Source organism: Protopterus annectens, chromosome 17.part0 (genome assembly GCF_019279795.1).
Source record: "Protopterus annectens isolate FY-2018-M chromosome 17.part0, PAN1.0, whole genome shotgun sequence".
NCBI lineage: Eukaryota > Metazoa > Chordata > Ceratodontiformes > Protopteridae > Protopterus > Protopterus annectens.
In genome coordinates, this window is record NC_056751.1 from 600,874,936 (window position 1) to 600,895,091 (window position 20,156).

General features: G+C 44.0%; 1 protein-coding gene across 1 annotated transcript in view; it reads left to right on the plus strand.

Annotated features, from left to right (window-relative positions):
- PPP6R1 (protein phosphatase 6 regulatory subunit 1) overlaps positions 1 to 20,156 on the plus strand; it is a 3,522,349-nt gene that overhangs the window by 907,928 nt on the left and 2,594,265 nt on the right. The gene's annotated exons all lie outside the window — the stretch shown is intronic.

Consider the following 20,156-nt stretch of genomic DNA (forward strand, 5'->3'; position numbering starts at 1 on the left):
CTCTTGGAAGACAGCTTTTCTTTTAGCAGTCACTTCAGCTAGAAGGATTTCAGAACTACAGGCTTTCATGGCAGTGGAGCCTTTTATTATCTTTTACCCAGACAGGGTGGCTCTTAGGACCAGTCTATCCTTTATGCCTAAAGTGGTATCTAGTGTGGCTCTTAATCAGACCATTCATCTGCCAACCTTTTTCCCAAATCCACAGAACAAGGTTGAGCAGATTCTGCATTCATTGGAAGTACACAGACAACTGAGATTCTACTTAAACAGGACAAAATCTGTAAGAAAATCTGAGCAATTACTTGTGGCATTTGCTGGAGGGTCAGAGGGAAAGGCTATTTCAAAATTGATAAGCCATTGTATTAGTTTCTGCTACATGCACAGTGGTAAACCTGTCCCCAAGGGGATCAGATCCCATTCCACCAGGGCTGCATCTACTTCTGCAGCCTTTCTCAGAGGGGTTCCTACCAGAGACATTCTAGAAGTTGCTACCTGGAGCTCAGTTCATATGTTCACCAAACATTACCATTTACCTCTCTTCTCTAAATCCAGAGCAGGCTTTACCACTGCTGTCCTGCAGGGACTTATAGCTGCTCCTAATGCTGTATAATTCCCTCCTCCCAACCATAGCTTTGGGATTCTACCCAAATGTAATGACTGCAACAGTGAAACACGAAGAACATAGTACAGTTGTGTACACTTACCATAAATGTAGATGTTCGAGTGTATTCACTGTTGCAGTTCTGGTTACCCACCTGCCAGCCCCTTATTTTTCACTTACTATACCTCTCCTTTCTTTTGCTATGCTCAAAAGCCTTTTTTGGTGTATTTGCTTTTATTTGGAGGTATACATTTTTTTTGTATTCTAAATTACATGCATATATATATATATATATATATATATATATATATATATATATATATATTTTTTTTTTTGCTCCCCATTTGGGGGGCACCTGTCATCTGGGGCAAGAACAACTGATGAAAATGGCGTTGGCTGCATGTTTTATACCCCTGACAACCTGACGTCATGGAAGAAGGGACAGCAACTGACGCAGGACCCAAGACTTTGTTAATCAGGCCGACTGAGGGCAACCTGCCAGCAGATTACCCAAATGTAATGACTGCAACAGTGAAACATGCAGATCATCATCTGCTTTTCACGACATCTATAGTCAAATAAGAGAATGCTATGTAAATACAGAGATCAGCTGCTCTGAGCAACCATTAAGTGCTTAGCTTATACAGTAACAGTATGTGAACTGTTTGGCCTTGACCTTTTACTATGTGTCAAGAAGTCATGCTAGTGAGCAGCATGACATCTCATTTCTGAGCCTGATTTTCCAATCATTTTAAAGGAATAATATGTGGTAATTATTCTGTAATGCAGTTAAGTACTGCAACAAAATACAATTAGCATACTAGCATAACAAGTAGCCCTTAAGTGTACAGAGGATGAGAATTCATTTTAACTTTAAAATCATTCTTGTATTGACTAAATGTAATTACAATTGATGTATATACATACACACGCACGCGCACACACACACGTGTGTGTGTGTATATGGGTCCCCTTCAAAACATCTAAAACCCATAACATCTAATTTCATAACATTGAGACCAGAACATCTAAAACCCAAAACATCTAAAACCCATAACACTGAATTTCATAACATCTAATAGTACAAATCACATAAAAGTAACATCCCCTCCAGATGTAATGACACCAAACTATCAAACATACTTTTTACTACATTTCTGAAGGGGGGCTTGATACAGTGGGGTTAGGAAATTAACTTTTTCCCACTGTAGTACAATTTTGGAGTTGGTATATTTAATTTAAAGTGGGTGTGCAGGGGGGATTGTCCTCCTGCATAAACATAGTAAAAAGTGTGTTTGGTAGTTTGGTGGTGTTATATGTGGAGGGGATGTTATTTTCTTGTAATTTATAATGTTGGATATTATGAAATTAGATGTTATGGGTTTTAGATGTTTCAAAGTAGACACACATAAATAAATAAATAAATATATATATATATATATATATATATATATATATATATATATATAGATATATATATATATATAGATATACACACACACACACACACACACACACACACACACACACACACACACACACACACACACACACACACACACACAATACCTGGGTCCTTCGTCTGTTGCTGTCTCATCTTCCATGGCATCAGGTAGTCAGGGGTATAAAGCATGCAGCTGACGCCATTTCATCAGTCTTTCTTTCCGTGCGGTGCCCAAAGCAGAAGCAGTTTGCAAGTGCCGGTCGGCCGACTCCTGAAATTTTCATTTTCGAGTTTCAGATCTGAAGTCTTCAACTAAGCTAAGTACCCTGTCTGGGATCCTTTTTCTTGCTCTAAACGGATGTCAGTAAAAGTTAACAATTGTATTACTTGTGGAAAGCAAATAGCCCCATAAAGATTTTCATTCGTACTGCATTCCTTGCTTAGGCCCAGACCACAACATCCCTCGCTGTCGGTGTTGTGTTTTATTCAAACCTCGAACTATTTGTCCTTCTGTTCATTTTTACATCTAACTATTTTAGTACTCTGTTCCATTATCCAGAAATGGTTTCAGTAATCCACCCGACTACCAACATTCTGAAAAAATGCAAAGATAAAGACAGACCGCATAGGTCCAAGGCTGCCGACGATGCTTCCGTTAAGCTAGTCACCAGTTCACCGGTACTCAGTGAGGCACTTTCACAGCCCCTGATACCCGCTACTTTATATTCGCAGGCCTCTACTGAGACCCATTCGGAGTCCGGTATACCGCAAGATGCTTCTTTGACTATGGAACCTGCATATGTCTCTACCTTGGATGGGTCCGGAGCCACTGTGCAGGCACTGACTTCTGAGGGTGTATTCAGGCCTACTGACTTGCATATTAAATCGACGCCATCTTCTTCTTCAAGGCCTAACTGATGCCCAGACCGCATGGTCTGGTCCCTATGCCTAAAAAACAAATGATAAGAATGACTGAAGACCTTATTATTCTAATCAGGGGAAGCCACCCTTCTCCCTCTAAGAGACCTAGAACCGATTTTCCTTCTGATTCTTCTGATCAGGATTCTGAAATTTCTGATGTTCATCGTGTTACCCTGCTGCAGTCATCACACTTGGGTTATCCTGTCGTCAGGCGGTCCCGCAGTCGGCCGGATTTCCAAAATCTTGGTCCGACGTCGGTTGCTGTCGTCTCATCCCTGACGTCAGTGCGCCAGGGGTACATATATTGCAACCAACGCCATTTTCTTTAGTCTTTCTTGCCGCACGGTGCCCGAAGCAGAAGCAGTTCTCAAGTGCCGGTCGGCCGACTCCTGAGGATTTCAGACCGAAGTCTTCTATAAAGCTAAGTACCCCGTTGGGGAAACTTTTCTTGCCTGAGACCGATGTCAGAAAAAGTTAACAATTGTATTTCTTGTGGGAAGCAAATACCTCATAAGGATTTTCATTCTTATTGCATACCCTGCGTAGGCCCTGATCACAACGTCACTTCTTGTCGTTTTTGTGCTAGATTTAATAAACGTACTATTAAAAGACGATTTGATTTCACACAACACTTTTTTTGGCAGAAAATTTAATTATAACATGCCGTCGGAGCTACCGACGTGCACAAAAAACGCAGGTATAAAGATCAACAGCCCAGGCCTAAGCCCAATTCCGAGGCCTCGGTTGATCCGGTCTCCGGTCCTTCAGTTATCAATGAGGCTCCGATGCAACATCTGACTACCGCAGTTGAGGAACCCGAGACCGCTACGGATATGCTGACGGAATTTAGTAGGCCGACGCAGCCTTTTACTTCAGGCCCTACCGACGACTTACCTTCCAAGGACGTCGATACTTCTGAAACACCGTCGCCTTCTGAAGGCGTTTTCAGACCGACGACTCTTACAGTCAAAACGTTTTCCAAATCGAAGACTCCTTCCAAATCGAAAAAGGCTTCACTTCAGTCTCCTGTTCAAGCCCCATGCCTAAGAAACAGATGGTCAAGATGACTGAAGATCTGATTTCTCTTATCAGGGGTTCCCAGCCTCCTCCTCCTGACAAAAGGCCTAGACAGGAGGAAGGGTCCCTATGCCTAAAAAACAAATGATAAGAATGACTGAATACCTTATTACTCTAATCAGGGGAAGCCATCTTTCTCCCTCTAAGAGACCTAGAACCGATTTTCCTTCCGATTCTTCTGATCAGGATTCTGAAATTTCGGTTTCTTCTGATGATCAGGATTTGCCCTTGTCTGCCTATGAGGATTCTGATGCAGAGGAATACATTCCCTCTGCTTCCCCTCCAGAGGGTTTCTCTTTTGGTGAAACTTTGCATACTCTTAGGGAGCATTTCTGCTGGGAAAGCCAGGATTACTCTGACTCCAAAAAGAGGCTTTGGGGAATTCTTACTTATACTTCAGCACAGGCCTTTAGCTATCCCTCCTGTACTGGACATTGTAGATGATGCCATGTTCTTTGTGTTTCACTGTTGCAGTCATTACATCAGGGTAACCTGCTGGCAGGTTGCTCTCAGTCGGCCTGAATAATACAGTCTTGTGAACTGCGTCGGTTGCCGTCTCCTCTTCCATGCTGTCAGGGGTATAAAACATGCAGCCGACGCCATTTTATTCAGTCTTTCTTGCCATGCGGTGCCCGAAGCAGAAGCAGTTTGTGCGGCCGACTCCTGAAATTTTCAGATTCGAGTTTCAGAACCGAAGTGTTCAAACTAAAGCTAAGTACCTCGTTGGGGAAACTTTTTTCTTGCTCCTTACCGATGTCAGTAAGAGATGATAAATAATTGCATTACTTATAGGAAGCAAATACCTCATAAGGATTTTCATTTGTACTGTATTCCTTGCCTAGGCCCAGATCACAATGTGCCTTTCTGTCGATTTTGTGCTAGATTTAACCAACCCTCTATTAAGCGTCTGTATATTTTTGCATCTAAATATTTTGGGTCAAGATTTAATTATCCTGAAATGTCGTTGGTTAGCAATCCGAGTAGTGGAGTTCACAAAAAACGCAAAGAAAAAGACAGAGACAGACCGTCGAGGTCCAAAACCGATGACGAAGCTTCTCTTAAGCCAGTCGCCAGTTCGCCGGTACTCAGTGACGCACTTCCTGCACAGGGCCTCAATTTTATGCTGGAAAAACTCACCCTGCCTCCTTTTGAACCAGCAGCTACTGCGGATATAACATTTCTGGAAATCAGCTTTTCTCTTGGCAATCACTTCAGCTAGAAGGGTTTCAGAACTACAGGCTCTCATGGCAGTGGAGCCTTTTATTATATTTTACCCAGACAGGGTGTCCCTCAGGACCAATCCTTCTTTTATGCGTAAGGTGGTATCCAGTGCGGCTCTTATCCAGACCATTCACCTGCCAACATTTTACCCAAATCCACAGAACAAAGGGGAGCAGATTCTGCATTCATTGGATGTACACAGACAGCTAAGATTCTACTTAAACAGGACCAAATCTCTAAGAAAGTCTGAGCAACTACTGGTAGCATTTGCTGTCCGGTCAGAGGGGAAGGTTGTATCTAAGCAGACTGTTTCTAAATGGATAAGCCACTGCATTAGATGTTCATCGTGTTACACTGCTGCAGTCATCACACTTGGGTTATCCTGCTGTCAGGCGGTCCTGCAGTCGGCCAGAGTTCCAAAGTCTTGGTCCGGCGTTGGTTGCTGTCGCTTCTTCCCTGACGTCAGTGTGCCATGGGTATATATGAGGCATCCGACGCCATTTTCTTCAGTCTTTCTTGCCGCGCGGTGCCCGAAGCAGAAGCAGTTCGCAAGTGCTGGTCGGCCAACTCCTGAGATTTTCAAATCGAATTTCAGACCAAAGTCTTCAATAAAGCTGAATACCCCGTTGGGTAACCTTTTCTTGCCTCAGTCCGATGTCAGAAAAAGTTAACGACTGCAATTCTTGTGGGAAACAAATACTTCATAAGGACTTACATTGTTATTGTATTCTTTGCCTAGACCCAGACCACGACGTCACAGGTTGTCGGTTTTGTGCTAGGTTTAACAAACGAACTATAAAACGACAGTTTGATTTCGCCCGACATTATTTTGGTAGGAAATTTAATTATACCATGCCGTCGGAGCAATCGACCGGATTGCATAAAAAACGCAAAGGTAAGGACAGGCAGCTGAGACCCAATTCAGACTCCGAGGCCTCTGCTAGGCCAGCCGCTGGTTCTCCGGTTTTCAGTGAGGCTCCTACACAGCCCCTGACTACCGCTGATTCAGAACCCCAAGCGGCATCCTATTCCCAAGAGTCGATTGCTAGACCTCCACAGCCTTTATCTTTAGGCCCTTCCGACTCCATGGCTGAAGGAAATTCCGGCGCAGTTGAAACGCCTTCAGTTGCAGAAGGTGTCTTCCGACCGACTACACAAACTATTAAATCCTATGCAAAGCTGAAAACTCCTTTAAAAGCAAAGAAGACTGTACAGCAGTCGCAAGTACAAGGCCCCATGCCTAAGAAACAGATGCTTAAGATGGATGAAGATTTAATTACCCTAATCAGGGGTTCCCATCCCCCTCCTGATAAAAGTCCTAGACAGGAGGAGGACTACGCTTCCTCTGACCAGGTTTCAATTTCCTCAGATTCCTCTGAGGAACAGGAATATTCTTTTCCCCCTTATGAAGACTCTGATGCTGAAGAGTCTATTCCTTCAGCATCTCCCCCAGAAGACTACTCTTTTGGGGAAACTTTACATACCATGAGGGAACATTTCCACCGGAAAGGCCAGGATTACTCTGATTCTAAGAAAAGGCTCCGAGAGTTCCTTTTACTACCCCAGCACAGACCACTTGCTATTCCACCAGTGTTAGACATTGTGGATGATGTTTATTCAGAATCTAGCCTTAACCCAGATTCACTACCTCCTGCACCAGCCAAACCAGACAGGTACTACAGAGTCCCTGATGCACACAAATTCCTATATAAAAGCCCTGCTGCTGACCCAGAAATCATTTCCCAGGGTCCCAAAGGGGTTAAGGCCTCTATTGCTAAACATCCTGTACCCTCTGAAAGGGATTCTAGAGTACTAGACAGATGGGGAAAGAAAATATATACCTCAGCTACTCTAGCTATGAGGGCCTTAACTTGCCAGTTTCACATGCTGAAATATCAACAATATTTGATGTCTCAATTAAAACAAAAAATAATCACACACACATGGCAGCCTGATTACAAGGAAATGCAAGATTTGTTGCATGCAGCTGAACAAGTGGGAAAACATACTTTGCAATGTGGATTTGATTCATTGGAAGCTTCTTGTAGAGCAGCAGTGACAGGGTCTGTCATACGTAGGCATGCTTGGTTAAAAGAACAAACTTTACCCGATCATGTAAAAGCAAAGTTATTGGATGCACCTTTACAGCAGGATGTTTTATTTGGTGTAAAAGCAGAAGAGGTTTTAAAGAAAATGGAGGATAAGGCAAAATCTATGCAGACGGTCAAGGATTTTTTTACAGGTTCATCCCCCTTGTTTCAGCAGAAATTGGCCAACCAAAAACTGGTCCTTTCCAGCTTCTGACAGACCACAGAGGGGCAAATACAGATGCCCAAGGGGCAGAGGTCAGTCACAAGGCTCTTACAAGCCACGACAATGGGGTGCCACAACCCAGAAAGGAGGAGAAGACAGGTCTCAAACTACCAGAAGACAAACACAATGACTTACCCCTCAGACTGCCAAGCAAATCCCTCTTGACAGCTCCCTTGGAAGGAAAGCTAACTCTTTTTGCAGACAATTGGCGCATCATCACAAAAGACAAATGGGTCCTAAATATTGTATCCCAAGGATACAGATTCCACTTTCACACTTTACCAAGGATAAAAGGAATGCCAAACCTGCCACCAAATCAATGGGCAGAGGCTCAAAAACAAATTACAGCTCTCATGCACATGAGAGCCATTCAACAGGTTCCTACACAGGAGCAAGGACAAGGATTTTACTCAAGACTCTTTCTAGTTCCCTGAAAGGACAAAGCTTGGAGACCCATTCTGGGCCTCTCATTTCTAAACACATATCTCAAGGTACCTAAATTCAAGATGCTAACACTACAGCAACATCTTCCCATGCTGGGCAAGAAGGCTTGGCTAATAACGGACTTCAAGGAAGCATACCTGCATGTCCCTATCAGACAAAATTGCAGAAGATACCTCCGATTTATAGCAGGTTCAACCCATTACCAATTCTCTGCACTGCCCTTTGGCTTATCCACTGCGCCCAGAGTCTTCACAAAATGCCTGGCACCAGTAATTGCATACTGCAGACAGAGGAATTCAAATATATCCATACCTGGACAACTGCCTTATTCAAGCAGAAAGCAAGGACATTCTTTTAAAGCACCTAGCGTTTGTCAAAAAAACAATTAAGTTGCCTAGGGTACACAGTAAATGAAAATAAGTCAAAACTAGTGCCCTCAAAATACATAATTTTCCTGGGTGCCAGCTTAAATACAACAGCCCAAATTGCTTATCTCATACCAGACAAGCAAGGACAACTGACTCAATACTTCAAAATGATTGCAACAAAGACCCAACTCCCTGCAAGAAAAATTCTGCAGGCCTTGGGATTCATGGCATCTTGCATTCTACTACTACCATATGCAAAACTGCATGAGGAAATTACAATGGTACCTGAAAAGCGTATGGACTCAACACAGCCACTGCTTGGAAACAATAGTACCACTCATTCCCTGCCTTCAGCAGGAGTTTGTATGGTGGGCTCAGGCATGTCACCTCAATAAGGGTCAGCTTTTACCTTACCCACAGCCAGGCAATCTAAAACAACGGATGCATCGGATTATGCCTTGGGAGCACACATGGCAGGACAGTGTATTCAGGGCAAATAGTCTGCAGATCAAAAGCATCTACATGTCAATCAAAAAGAGATGCTAGCTGTACAAAATGCCGTAACAGCTTTCAAGGACCTCATACATCCAGGACAACTACTAATAAAGACGGACAACACCGCAGTGATGTGGTACATAAACAAGCAAGGGGGCACACATTCCTACCCCCTATGCAGCCAAGCAATGACCTTGTGGAACACAGCACTGACCTACCAAGTTCAACTACAAGCACAATTCCTGCCAGGAAAGAAAAACACATTGGCAGACGATCTAAGCAGAAACATCATAGATCCTCACGAGTGGAAGCTAGATCCACACGTATTTGCAATGATAACTCAGAAATGGGGGAGCCCAGACATAGATCTGTTTGCCTCCCCCCAAAACTGCCAACTTCGGAAATTTTGCACTAGGACATACCACACTAGCTTGGAAAGTGGACGCCCTCTCATTCAGTTGGAAAACATTAACAGTGTATGCTTTTCCTCCACTGCCTCTTCTGGCAAAGGTGCTGCTGAAAGCCAGATTAGAGAGGCCGCAAATGATACTCATTGCTCCAGACTGGTCACGCCAACCCTGGTATCCAATACTAAGGAACATGGCTCAAGGCCCACCATGGATTTTACCTCATATTCCTCACCTGCTCACTCAGCAAAATGATCAGATTCTACACAGCCAGCTCAAGACTTTAAATCTGGCTGCATGGCAGATTACCTAAACAACCAGTCAACACTTCTCTCTAAAGCTGTTATGGATGTCATTCTGGAGGCCAGGAGGCCCAGCACCAGTAAAACCTATTCAGACAAATGGAAAAGATTCTGCGCCTGGAACCAGGCTAAAGGCCAGAATCCCCTTGTCCCAAATATTCCTCAGATTCTACAATATTTAACTGAGATGTTGCACAAAAGACTTTCTTTTTCATCTATTAAGATCTACGCCTCAGCTCTTTTGGCTCAATACAACATGGATCCTCCTATATTTTCACATCCATTACTAAAATAGTACCTCAGAGGGGCTAAGAACATAAGACCGCCCCGGAGAGCACCAACACCAACTTGGGATCTCAACTTTGTTTTGGAAAAACTTACACTACCGCCCTTTGAACCAGCTTTTACAGCTGATTTACAGTTTCTGTCGTGGAAAACTGCCCTGCTGCTAGCAATAACTTCAGCACGAAGAGTCTCAGAGCTACAGGCCCTAATGGCAGTGGAGCCTTTTATCATTTTTCATCAAGACAGAGTCGCTTTACAAACTAACCCTTCCTTTATGTCAAAGGTGGTATCCAGTGTGGCCCTAAACCAAACCATTCATTTGCCCACCTTCTATCCAAACCCCCAGAACAAAGGGGGAAAGGCTCCTACACTCTTTGGACATTCACAGGCAATTACGTTATTACTTGGATAAGACTAAGGCTTTCAGAAAATCTGACCAACTCTTTGTATCCTATGCTGCAGGATCACAAGGATAGGCTATCTCAAAACGGACCATTTCAAAATGGATAGGACATTGTATCCGTTTCTGTTACACACACCATGGGAAACCTGTACCTGGTAACATTAGGCCCCATTCCACCAGGGCTACAGCAACATCAACAGCCTTCCTCAGAGGGGTACCAACCAAGGATATTTTGGAGGCTGCAACTTGAAGTTCAGTGTACACCGTCACCAAGCACTATCACTTACCTCTATACTCTAAAACCAGAGCTGGCTTTGCCACTGCAGTTCTGCAGGGCTTACTAGCTTCTCCAAACCCTGTTTAGATGTTCATCGTGCATACAGCTGCAGTAATTACAGATGGGTTCTCTGCCGTCAGGCGGGTCCTCGGTCGGCCGAATTCCAAAGTCTAGGTCCGGCGTCGGTTGTTGTCGCTTTCTTTCCTGACGTCAGTGCGACAGGGGTATATAAGACACAGCCGACGCCATTTTCTTCAGTCTTTTTTGCCGCACGGTGCCTGAAGCAGAAGCAGTTGGCAAGCGCCGGTCGGCCAGCTACTGAAATTACGGAAATTTGGAAACCGAAGTCTTCTTTAAAGCTAAGTACCCCGTTGGGGAAACTTTTCTTGCCTCAGACCGATGTCAGACAAAGTTAACAATTGTATTTCTTGTGGGAAGCAAATACCGCATAAGGATTTCCATTCCCTCTGTATACCTTGCTTAGGCCCAGACCACGATGTCTCGGGCTGTCGCTTTTGTGCTACTTTCAATAAACGCATCATTAAGCGTCGGGCGTTCGCCCAGCACTTTTTTGGTAAAACCTTTAACTATAAGATGTCGTCGGAGGTCCGACTACCGTTTTGTCTAAAAAACGCAAGGACAAAGACCGACACGCGAGGTCTGCGGTCTCCACCGACACCACGCCAAAACCGGCTACACGTGATCCGGTTCTCAGCGAGGCGCCTACGCAGCCCATGACTACCGACGACCCTTCTCTGGCGGTGTCTTCTGTAACCGAGACCGCAGGTTCCACGGCCCACACCTCGACTACAGCTACCGAAGCCACTGTGAGTGTTGAGCCTCTTAATGTGGACAGGTCCACTTCCACCCATGGTGTCTTCAGACCTTCTTCTTCCTTTTCCATAAAGGCCTTTACTAAGTCTAAATCAGCCATGCATCCCAAGAGGCATGTTGCGCAGGGCCCATCTCCAGGCCCCATGCCCAAAAAACAAATGCTCAAAATGGCTGAGGATTTAATTACTCTTATCAGGGGTTCCCAACCCCCTCCAGACAAGAGACCCAGAGTGGAGGAAGATTCTCCCTCTTCCGACCAGGGCTCCATTATTTCAGAACATTCTGATGAAGAAGAACATTCATACTCCCCTTATGAAGATTCTGATGCAGAGAAGTCCATTCCTTCTGTATCCCCCCAGAGGACCTTTCCTTCGGGGAAACCTTGCATACTTTGAGGGAACACTTCCATTGGGAAGGCCAAGATTTTTCCGATTCCAAGAAAAGGCTGAGGGAACTCCTTTTGCTTCCTCAGCACAGACCTCTGGCGATACCTTCTGTCTTGGACATACTTGATGATGTTTACTCGGAGGCCTATCTTAATCCAGATTCCCTGCCTCCAGCTCCAGTCAAGCCTGATAGGTACTACAGAGTTCCTAATTCACACCAAATTCTGTACAAAAGTCATAATGCTAACCCTGAATCCATTTCTCAAGGCCCCAAGGGAATCAAGGCCTCTACTACTAAGAATCCATTACCTTCCGAAAGAGAGTCTAGATCCTTAGAAAGGTGGGGAAAAAAGGTATATACCTCGGCCACTCTAGCCATGAGGGCCTTAAATTGTCAGTTCCATATGCTTAAATATCAGCAGATGTCCTTCAAGGATGCATCTGTAGTCATAACATATGGGTTGTCCTGCCTCTGGCAGCCCTTCGGTCGGCCGGATTCCAAAGTCTGGGTCTGGCCTCGGCTGATGTTGCACTTTCCCCGACGTCGGAGAGTCTGGGGTATAAAAGCATCAGCCGACGCCATTTTCCTCAGTCTTTCTTGCCGCGTGGTGCCTGAAGCAGAAGCAGTTCGCAAGTGCCGGTCGGCCAGCTCCTGTGATTCAGCTACGGAAGACTTTGAAAAAGCTAAGTACCCCATTGGGGACTCTTTCTTGCTTTAGCCGATGTCAGATAAAGTAAATAATTGTTTAACTTGTGGGAAACAAATACCTCATAAGGATTTCCACTCTTACTGCCTCCCTTGCTTAGGCCCAGACCACGACGTCTCGGCCTGCTCTGCCTGTGCTTCCTTCAACCGATGAACTCTTAGACGTCGAAGTTTGCAGAGGAATTTTTTGGGGCTAATTTTGCATATAAGATGCCGTCGGAGACTCCGACTTCGCATGTGGTTAAAAAACGGAAGGACAAGGACCGACCCTCGCGGCCCGCGGTTTCGGCTGAAACCACGGTGAGGCCTACCGCGAGTGTCTCGGTTTCGGCTGAAACCGAGTCCTCAGTGCTTCCTATTACCGAATCCGTTCAACCGACTACCTCGGCCCCGGAGGCTCCGGCCGAGTCGGTTATTGAATTAGCTATGGAAACCGGTGTCCAGGACATGTCCGACACCATTCCTTTAGACAAGTCTACTCCGGCACGTGGTGCAGCCAGACCCCCTGCATCCATGTCCATTAAGGCCTTCTGTAGGGCTAAAGCTGCCAAACTTGCTAAAGCTTTGCCTCCCAAGACTACCTCTCAGAGGCCTTCTACTGGCACTCAGATTCTCAGCCTAGCAGAGGATCTTATCTCTTTAATTAGAGGTTCTCAACCTCACCCGGACAGGGGCTCTCTTCCACCACCAGACAAAAGGCATAGGGTTGAGCCCTCTGACCCTCACTCTTCAGATGAGTCTACGGATGAATCTGTGTTGTCAGAGCACCAGCAGGAGGCTTATTCGGCCTACGAGGATTCTGATGCTGAAGAATCTATTCCTTCGGCCTCCCCTCCTGAAGAGTTTTCTTTTGGTGAGAGACTGCACTCTATGAGAGAATATTTCCAATGGCAGGGCCAGGAATTTTCTGATTCTAGAAAGAGATTAAGGATCTTTTTACATTTACCTCAGCATAGGCCTTTAGCTATACCTCCTGTCTTGAATGTTATTGATGATGTGTACTCTGATGCTAGCACAGCCCCTGATTCTCTCCCACCGGCTCCTGCCAAACCTGATGGGTACTACAGGGTCCCGGATTCACATCTACACCTGTACAAGGCCCACTCTGCAGACCCAGAAACTATTTCCCAGGGCCCAAAAGGGGTTGCAGCTGCCACTGCTAAAAATCCTCTACCTTCTGAAAGGGAGTCTAGAGCTTTAGAGAGATGGGGAAAGAAAATTTATACTTCTGCAACTCTTTCCATGAGGGCATTAAATTGTCAGTTTCATATGATTCAGTACCAAGAGTATTTGTTAGATGAATTGTATAAGAAGCTTTCCTCGTCTGAACCCCTTGACCGTAAATCACTACAGGATCTGGTACGTAACTCACAGCAGGTTAGCAACCATTTTTTGCAGTGTGGTTATGATGCACTGGAAGATTAATGTAGGTCAGCTATGACAGGGGCAGTTATACGAAGGCATGCCTGGTTGAAGGAACAATCTCTACTGGACCATGTTAAAGCTAAGCTCCTGGATGCTCCAGTGGAAAAACAAAAATTATTTGGTTCCACGGCTCAGGAGGTCTTAAAGAAGTTTGAAGAAAAGGCAAAATCCGTGCAAACAGTCAAGGATTTTCTGCAGGTACAACCACCGAGATTCAGCAGAAATTGGCCTACCAAGAATTGGTCCTTTCCGGACGCAGACAGATCCCAGAGAGGCAGGAACAGGCGTGCCAGAGGTAGAGGGCAAGCTAGAGGCTCCTACAGAGGCCGTCAGTGGCAGCCTCCCAACCAGAGAGGTAGTGCAGGAACAACAACTGCTACACCAGGACAGACTCAATGACTTAACTTTGACCCCGCCGACCAGGGCTCAATTAGAAGCACCATTGGGCGGAAAGCTTTCTTTATTTTCAAAAAATTGGCATTACATTACAAGGGACTCATGGACACTGCAAATAATAGACAAAGGATGCAGGTTCCATTTCCACACATTGCCAAAAAGAAAAGGAATGCCAGACCTGCCACCAAATCAGAGGGCAGAGACTTTGAAGCAAATCACCAAATTAATACAAATGAAAGCCATAGAAAAGGTACCTCTTTCAGAACAAGGCCAAGGATTTTATTCCAGATTATTCCTTGTTCCAAGAAAAGAAAATCAATGGAGGCCTATTCTCGACTTGTCTGCACTGAATACTTACCTCATTGTGCCAAAATTCAAAATACTGACTCTACCCCAACTTCTTCCCATGCTGGGCAAGGAGTCTTGGCTGGTGACTCTAGATCTCAAGGAGGCATACCTGCATGTCCCTATTCGACAAAGTTGCAGAAGACACCTCAGATTTCTTGCAGGATCAGAGCATTATCAGTTCTCAGCATTGCCCTTTGGCTTATCTACTGCGCCCAGAGTGTTCACGAAATGCCTGGCATCAGTAATTGCACACTGCAGACTTCAGGGGATTCAAATCTACCCATATCTGGACGACTGCCTGATACAAGCGGACAACAAGGAAAATTTGTTAAAGGACTTGGACTATGCCATCCAACTATTACAGGCCTTGGGATACACAGTCAACATCCAAAAATCAAGACTTGTTGCATCCCAAAGAATAACCTTTTTGGGTGCAGATCTAGACACAACCACCCAAATGGCCTTTCTCACAGAAGAAAAACAAAAACAACTTCCAGATTACTTCAAGAATCTGACAAGACAAACTCAGTTGACTGCAAGGAAAATCCTGCAGGCCCTGGGTTACATGGCATCCTGCATAATTCTAATTCCTCAAGCCAGGCTGCATATGAGAAAATTGCAATGGTACCTAAGGAGTGTATGGACTCAGCACAGTCACAGCTTAGAAACTTTGATTCCACTCATCCCTTGCCTTCAAAAGGAATTCCTGTGGTGGGCTCAAGCCTGCCAGTCCAACAAAGGGTTGCCTTTCAACAAACCAAAAGCAAACCAAACCATCACCATGGACGCTTCAGACCGAGGTTGGGGAGCACACATGGAGGACAAATGTATCCAAGGGCTATGGTCTCAAGGACAGCTACGCATGCACATAAACCAAAAGGAAATGCTGGCAGTGATACACGCAATCGAGGCTTTCAAACCTTTCCTGCAACAGGGCCACCTGCTAATAAGGACAGACAACACCACAGTTATGTGGTACATAAACAAGCAAGGAGGCACGCATTCCTACCCTCTATGCAGACTGGCTATGAATCTATGGGAACTTTGCTTGAAACTCAATATACAACTACAGTCCCAGTTCGTGCCAGGGAAAGACAATACTCTGGCAGACAGCTTAAGCAGAACTACCATGGATGCACACGAATGGATGCTGCACCCAGACATCTTCTTACTCATAACACAAACATGGGGAAGGCCGGAGATAGACCTGTTCGCCTCGCCCCACAATCATCAACTGAAAATTTTTTGCTCAAGGACATACCACCCACAAGCATGGAAGGTGGACTCTCTTTCTTTCAACTGGAAAGCTCGAAAAGTCTATGCTTTCCCACCACTCCCATTAATGTCCAAGGTTTTACTGAAGATCAGGGCAGAACAGCCAAGAGTGATTCTGATAGCTCCAGACTGGCCAAGGCAGCACTGGTACCCACTGTTGAAGAGCTTGTCACAGACGAAACCGTGTCCTCTCCCCCTATGGCCACTTCTTTTGACGCAGAACAATTTCAAGATCCTGCATCCCAACCTAAAAACCTTGCAGCTAACTGCCTGGAGAATACCATGACTCCTACTCAGAACAGCTTATCCCAGAGGGTAAATGACATTATTATGGAAGCTCGCCGTCCTTCCACAAGGAAGGCATACTCAGCAAAATGGAAAAGATTTCTCATTTGGAACACAACAAAAGGCCTAGATGTGACAGTGATGAGCATGGCACATATACTGGAATACTTAGCAGAATTGTTCCACAATGGCCTGTCTTATTCTTCCATTAAGATACGTGCCTCAGCAATTTCAGCAGAATACAATATAAATCCACCTGTCTTCTCGCATCCTCTCTTAAGACAATTTCTCAGAGGAATCAAAAACATCAATCCTCCAAGGAGACCACCTTTACCTACTTGGGACCTTAACTTTGTGCTGGAAAAACGAACACTTCCCCCCTTTGAACCAGCAGCATCGGCAGATCTACAGTTTCTGTCTTGGAAAACTGCATTCCCTCTGGCCATAACTTCAGCAAGAAGAGTATCTGAGTTACAAGCTTTAATGGCAGTGCAGACATTTCTTATTTTTCATCAAGACAGAGTTTCATTAAGAACCAATCCTACTTTTATGCCAAAGGTGGTATCTAGGGTATCCTTGAACCAAGCAATTCACTTGCCTACATTCTTCCCAAATCCACAAAATAAAGGGGCGAAACTTCTACACACTCTGGATATACACAGACAATTACGCTACTATTTGGACAGAACTAAAAGTTACAGAAAGACTGACCAACTGTTTGTAGCATATGCTGCTGAGGCACAAGGAAAAGCAATTTCCAAACAGACAATTTCAAAATGGATAGGAAATTGCATTCACTTTTACTACTCCTTTCATGGATCCTTAGAATCAAAGGCAAAAACAGCAACAACACCACAAGCTCACGACCAAAGATATCACCAGGAACCGGATAGTTTATAAAAAACTCTGCTTTAATTTGATGTAAATCCACAAGTAAATATTCACGAAAAATAATTGAAAAACACAAAATTCAGTCAAGCGCTTTCGCCCGGGCTCTCCCAGGCTTTATCAAGACAATGTCATGCTCAGTGTGCATTCAATTTATAACTTCATCACTCCAATAAATCAATTATACAATTAATTATTTAGAGCAGTCTCATTGATGCATAGTTTCTTATTATTTAAAGGTACATAATTGTTATTGACAACAGTGGCAGAAGCAGTAAATAGAAAATACAGCAGCAGCAGCAAAACAATCTCTAAAGAGCTTCCTAAATATTTTTTGTTATCCTTACTTTTTCTAGTATTTCATAGCATTTTAAGGGTCCCACTTATATCTGACTAAAAATTATTTAAAAATTCTTGTTAAAATCCTATTCTATTGAATACAATAAATACAAATATTAGATCATATAAATATAATATAATAAATATTCTTATGTGTTAAATTTTCAGCTTTAAAAACTACTAAATATTAATTAATTATAATGAATTTATAACTCACAATATTAGATGTAATGATCAAAAAATCTTGTATTTTAAATATAAAAACATCCATACTAATAAACATAATACATTAGAATCTTGTTTTGGGGCAATTTGATTCTACTTCATTAAGACTATGTTAAGCACTTTTTTAAAAAACTGGATTATTCTACATTAACTTCAGTAGCCACTCTTTAATAGATATAAAAGGTTTGCAAAAATTACATTAATTAAAACCAAGTATATATATTATGTTACTCCTTTCATGGAACGACTGTTCCTGTGAATATTAGGCCTCATTCCACGAGAGCCACAGCCACCACTACAGCCTTCCTAAGAGGGGTGGCTACCAAAGACATTTTAGAAGCTGCTACATGGAGCTCCGTGCATACATTTGCCAAGCATTACAATTTACCTTTATACTCCAGATCCAGAGCAGGTTTTGCTACAGCAGTCCTGCAGGGTATCTTAACTACACCATCTTTTTCTTAGTACCTCCACCCCCAGATTGGCTATGGTATTCTACCCATATGTTATGACTGCAGATGCATCCCTTGAAGGACATAGTACAGTTTTGTACCTACCATAAATGTAGATGTCAGATAGGTATGCATTTGCAGTCAGGTTTACCCTCCCTCCTTCCCCTCTGTGGTATTCCTAGGGTGCTTACCCCTCCATTAGCTAGCTGGGGGAATCTGTTATGGTGTATTTGTTTGTATATTTATATATATGTATATATTTTTGCATCATGTTTGGAATTTTTTGGCATTTTTATCCAAATTTAGCCTTCATAGAGGACACCTGGCATCTGGGGCAAGAAAAACTGAGGAAAATGGCGTTGGCTGATGCTTTTATACCCCAGACTCTCTGACGTCGGGGAAAGTGCGACATCAGCCGAGGCCAGACCCAGACTTTGGAATCCGGACGACCGAAGGGCTGCCTGAGGCAAGACAACCCATATGTTATGACTGCAGATGCATACCTATCGGACATCTACATTTATGGTAGGTACAAAACTGTACTTTTCTGTTATCACAATTAAAGAATAAAATGTCACAACCTGAACAACCAGATTTGAAGGAGTTACAGGATATGATTCATAGTGCAGAACAAGTGGGTAAACACACCTTGCAATGTGGCTATGATGCTCTAGAGGCCTCAAGTAGAGCTGCAGCTACAGGATCAGTCATTCGTAGACATGTCTGGCTTAGGGAACAAACCTTGCCTGATCATGTTAAAGCTAAACTACTAGATGCTTTTTTACAAAAGGATGTATTATTTGGTACTAATGCTGAGGAGATACTACGGAAAATGGAAGAAAAAGCTAAATCTATGCAAACCGTCAAAGCCTTTCTACAGGTACAACCACCACGTTTTAGCAGAAATTGGCCTTCAAAAAATTGGTCCTTTCCAGCAACGGACAAGCCCCAAAGAGGTAGATACAGGCACACAAGGGGCAGAGGACAATCTCAAGGATCATATAGAGGCAGCCAATGGCAATCTCCAGCACCAAGAGGTAGCGAAGACAGTGCACAGCAATACAGGAAACAAACCCAGTGACTTTCCCCTTTGCAGGCCAAGCGGGGCTCAGGTGGCAGCACCCTTGGGGGGAAAGCTGGCATTATTTTCAAACAATTGGCATATTGTCACAAAAGACAAACGGATCCTGGACATTATAAACAGAGGCTACAGATTTCATTTTCACAGTCTTCCAAAAATGAGAGGCATGCCTAACCTGCCACACAATCAAAGGGCAGAGGCTCAGATACAAATTTCAAAGCTCATGGGCATGAAAGCTATTCAAGAGTTACCTATGCACGAACAAGGTCAAGGCTTTTATTCCAGACTATTCCTGGTACCAAGGAAGGGAACCGATTGGAGACCCATTTTGGACTTATCCATCCTAAACACATTTCTACTCGTACCAAAATTCAAGATGCTCACCTTACAGCAGCTTCTTCCCATGCTGGGCAAGGAGTCTTGGCTGGTAACATTGGACCTCAAGGAGGCATACCTGCATGTCCCAATCAGACAAAGTTGCAGAAGATACCTCAGATTTCTTGCAGGTTCAATCCACTATCAATTCTCTGCATTGCCCTTTGGCTTATCTACTGCTCCCAGAGTATTCACGAAATGCCTGGCATCAGTAATTTCCTACTGCAGACTTCAAGGGATACAAATTTACCCTTATTTGGATGATTGCCTGATCCAAGCGGACAGCAAGCACATTCTTCTGGAACATCTGGCTTATGTGACACAGTTATTGAATTCTCTGGGATACACAGTCAACAAAGAGAAATCCAGACTAACACCATCTCAGAAAATAATTTTCCTGGGTGCCAACTTGGACACAAACACCCAGATGGCCTCTCTTATGCCAGAAAAGCAGGGGCAACTAACTCAGTACTTCAAGACGTTAGCAAATTGTACCAGGCTAACTGCAAGGAAAATCCTGCAGGCTTTGGGCTTCATGGCATCTTGCATTCTTCTAATCCCATGTGCAAAGTTGCATATGAGG